Here is a 4,364-nt window from a genome sequence, read left to right as displayed (position 1 = left end):
TATAATACCAGCACTTTGGGAGGGGGCAGTGGGAGGATCGCTCAAAGCCAGGAATTCCAGAACAGCCTGGGAAACATAGCAAGAACTCGTCTCTACTAAAAATCAAAAAAATTAGCCAGGTATGGGTGCATGTGCCTATAGTCTCAGCAACTGAGGTGGAAGGATCACCTGAGCCCAGGAGGTCAAGGCTGCAGTGAGTCAAGACTGTGCCACTACACTCAAGTCTTGGCGATAGGTTGAGACTTGGTCTCAAAAATAAAAAAAGGACAATGAAGAAATAAAGCCGATAAGCTAACATAAGGAAAGATATTAAAATATGACAAATAAAAATAAATATTAGGTCTTTTATTTACTAAAAATAGTCAAACAAAAAAATAACTTGTTAAATTATAATACCCCGTGCTGGCAAAGGTGCAATGAAATGTGCATTTTCTTTTTTTTTTTGAGACGGAATCTCACTCTATCGCCAGGCTGGAGTGCAGTGGCGCGATCTCAGCTCACTGCAACTTCCACCTCCTGGGTTCAAGCGATGCTCCTGCCTCAGCCTCTCAAGTACCTGGGACTACAGGCGCAGGCCACCACACTCAGCCAATTTTTGTATTTTTAGTAGAGAGGAGGTTTCACCATGTTGGCCAGGATGGTCTTGATCTCTTGACCTCGTGATCCACCCACCTCAGCCTACCAAAGTGCTGGGATTACAGGCATGAGCCACTGCGCCTGGCCTGAAATGGACAATTTTTTTAATACTATTAGTGGTGTTTAAACTGTATATAAAGCCTTCCAGAGTAAAGCTTGGCAGACAATGATAATATAGACAATGACTCCCTATACTGCCTCCTCCAACTCCTAGCCTCAAGCAATCCTCCCCCGACCTCAGCCTCCCAAAGTGTTGAAATTATAGGCAGACAGCCGCCATGCCTGAAAGCTCGACAATTTACATTAAGTGTAATAAGAATGCTCATGCCCTTCACAGTAATTTCACTTCTGGAAATACCATCTTTGGATATAATTCAACATAAACAAAAGTTCATATGTACCCAGTGAAAATCTGGGAGTAATTTTTTTCTCTTTTTTAAAAAAATATGGAATGCTTCACAAATTTGCATGTCTTTCTTGCACAGAGGCCATGCCAATCTCTCCATTGTTCCAACTTTAGTATATGTGCTACCAAAGCAAGCATGAGTAATTTAAGATAGAGTGGTTACATGGAATAAGGCAGACTTACGGGAAATTAAAAAATCTGTTGTATTTATAGGCACCTAGTAACAGCTCAGTAAATATTAGCTGCTACTTTCATTATTTTTATGGTAATTCCACTCAATTAAAAACTATCATTAAAAATTACCATTGTCATAGAACATAATGCATCCTACAGTATAATTGTAAAAACAGATATAATTTGTCCCTTGGTATATGGGGGGGATTAGTTCCAGCTCCCCCATTTCTGTGTACACCATAATCCACCCATACTCAAGTTTTCGAAGTCAGTCCTGTGGAATCCACATACAGGAAAAATGAGAAATTAGTGCGGTGTGGTGACAAGCACCTGTAGTGCCAGCTACTTGTGAAGCTGAGACAGGAGGATTGCTTGAGCCCAGGAAGTTGTGGTTGCAGAGAGCCTTAACTACACCACTGCACTCCAGTCTGGGCAACAGAGTGAGATAGAAGGTTGATTTTTTAATAGAATTTTTCTGTTCACTTGAAGATACGGCCAGGACTGTGCCACATGAAAATTCTTCATAAAATAATTATCTCATCCAATTAATGTTGGAATTGGGAACAGAAAATGTTTTGGTGACTATTTATTCCTTCACTTGCTGTTATATAAAATATTGCCAGTGGGCATTTAACAACCAAAAGTGTCATCTCTGAGCTACTCACAGTGAAAGGTGATGTCTGGGGCCCAGGTGTGTTGAGGTCCCCATGTCTGGGCTATGGGTGCTGAGTGGGACTTACTTGTCCATCCGTTTTCTATATTCCAGCACTGGGAAACTTGGGTTTATCCATCTTGATAAGAGGTCACTTAAATTCCACTTGGCAAGAACCACAAATGGAAGAAAGGCCATGAAACCACAGGCTTGCCCTTGTTCTCAAGGGAATCTTCAGCTTAGGTGGTTCTATAAAAGAGGAATCACATTGTTGAAAACTCACCGCAGGTCAGGTAAGGTGGTCCATACCTATAATCGCAGCCCATTGGGAGACTAAGGCAGGAGGATCCCGTGAGGCCAGAAGTTCAAGAGCAGCCTGGGCAACACAGTGAACCCTCATCTCTATGAAAAATTAGAAAATGAGCTGGTGCGGTGGCACATTCCTATAGTCCCAGCTACTTTGGAGGTTGAAGTGGGAGGATGGAAGTAGAAGCTGCAGAAGTGGAAGCTGCAGTCAGCTCTCTCTCTCTCTCTCTCTCTCGTCCCAGTCTGCCCAGCCTGGACTAGTGAAAAGTCTTCTGGTTACAGAAGAGGTATGCTCTTTTTTAGGACAGGGAGGGACCAGCAAGCTTGTTCACAGCCTTTCCCTCATCCTCTGCTTCGTTTTCCAAGAACATTTATGTGGAAAGGCAGTCTCTAGGGAAAAGACCTAAATCATCAGGTTACCAAAGGAGAAATATGCCTCCTTTGTCAATTAATAAATGGAATGCCTGCCTTAAAAACCAGGGAGTTCTGCTAGGATGATTGATTCACTCCCTACGACCCTGACCTATGCAGGGAATGTAAAAACCTGGAGTTTGGGGACCTATAATATTGAAGGCCACATTGCAGATGTGGAGACCTTGCCAAAGTACAGCCTTTCCACAAGGCACTACCAAACACCAGCTGGATGTCTCCATGGGGCACCACCGTATCTCTGGCTCTCATTTCCCCCGGAGATGCTCTATTCCAGCCTTCTCTTACATTTTGTATCCCGCACAGTTCCTGGCATAAGGACTCACAACATAGCAGGCTGCTGAGTTAATGGTGACCTACTGCAGATCCAATTTGAGATTCCAGCAGGGTGCTTTGTGTTTGAGAAATCAAAGGGGGAGAGAATAGACCCAGCCTGGCACTGGCCAGCTTAGCAGTCTGAAGATATAAGCTGCTCAAACTGACTATAGTGCCTCTGATTTTCTGAGTCTGCCCTTGCTCCTAGGGCTCTTTGGATGAAATTAATTTCTCCTCGTTGAAGAAATGGCTTGCTAGAATATAAAAAATTTAAAGAAGAAAAAATATTAAAATAAAATTTTATCCTAAAGAGCACTCAAAAGCACACTCCTACTAATGCTGGATCTATTTCTCTCTCTCTTGCTTTTTTTTTGTTTTTTCCTAAGATACGGTCTCACTCTGTCACTCAGACTGGAGTGCAGTGGCAAGATCACCGCTTACTGCAGTTTTGAACTCCTGGGCTCGAGCTATCCTCCCACTTCACTCTCCCGAGTAGCTGGGATTACAGGTGCATGCCACCATGCCTGGCTAATTTTTTAATTTTTTTAGAGAGGGGGTCTCACTATGTGGCCCAGACTGGTCTTGAACTCCTGGGTCAAACTAATCCTTCCGCCTTGGCCTTCCAAAGTGCTGGGATTATAGGTTTTAGCCACTGCGCCCAGTCTATTTATCTTTCTATAACTCATATATTAAATCTTCCTCCTTAAATCACCTCATACCCACCCATCTACAGGAACAGCAAACACAGATCTCAGCGGGTCAGGCAACCTACACGAGGGAAGGAGGCCGGAGTTAATGTGGGAGACCGGGGGAAACTGTAGCAAACTATAAAGTACTCACTTCAACAGTTCTTCAACACTGTGATGGTCAAACCAAACACAGAAACAGGAAGCCCAGTTCAGTCACCAGCAGGCAACGTGGGATATTTCATCTACATGCTACAGGGCAAACTGCTTAGGATGAATGACCTGGTCTCCACCAACCTGCTCTTCAAGTCCAGCCGCTCCTGCCCAAGTCCCTATACTCTACTGACAGGACACACATTCACAGTACTCTCCTGACACTCTGCTTGTTCATTCACTCTTTTTTTTTCCCCCCAACAAATATTTCTTTTTTCTTTTTCTCTTTTCTTTCTTTTTTTTTTACTTTTTTTGAGACAGAGTCACACAGGCTGAGGTACAGTGAGGTGATTATGGCTCACCACAGCTTCCATCACCTGGGCTGGCTCACCGCAGCTTCCATCTTCTGGGCTCAAGTGATCCTCCCACCTCAGCCTCCCAAGTAGTTGAGATTACAGCCATGTAACACCACACCTAGCTAAGTTTATTAATTTTTCTTTTTTTTTTCCCAGACAGAGTCTTGCTCTGTCGCCCAGGCTAGATGGAGTGCAGCAGCATGATCTCGGCTCACTGCAACCTCTGCCTCCTGGGTTTAAGTGATTCCCTT

At 43.7% G+C, this 4,364-nt stretch overlaps 1 pseudogene; it reads right to left on the bottom strand.

Annotated features, from left to right (window-relative positions):
• Positions 1–1,076: 1,076 nt before the first annotated feature.
• LOC112423963 (U6 spliceosomal RNA) lies at positions 1,077–1,176 on the bottom strand (annotated as a pseudogene).
• Between the last annotated feature and the right edge of the window lie 3,188 nt (positions 1,177–4,364).

Source organism: Macaca nemestrina, chromosome 4 (assembly GCF_043159975.1).
Source record: "Macaca nemestrina isolate mMacNem1 chromosome 4, mMacNem.hap1, whole genome shotgun sequence".
In the NCBI taxonomy this organism is placed as follows: domain Eukaryota; kingdom Metazoa; phylum Chordata; class Mammalia; order Primates; family Cercopithecidae; genus Macaca; species Macaca nemestrina.
Note: the sequence above shows the minus strand (reverse complement) of the source record. Positions and strands in the feature narration are given on the sequence as shown.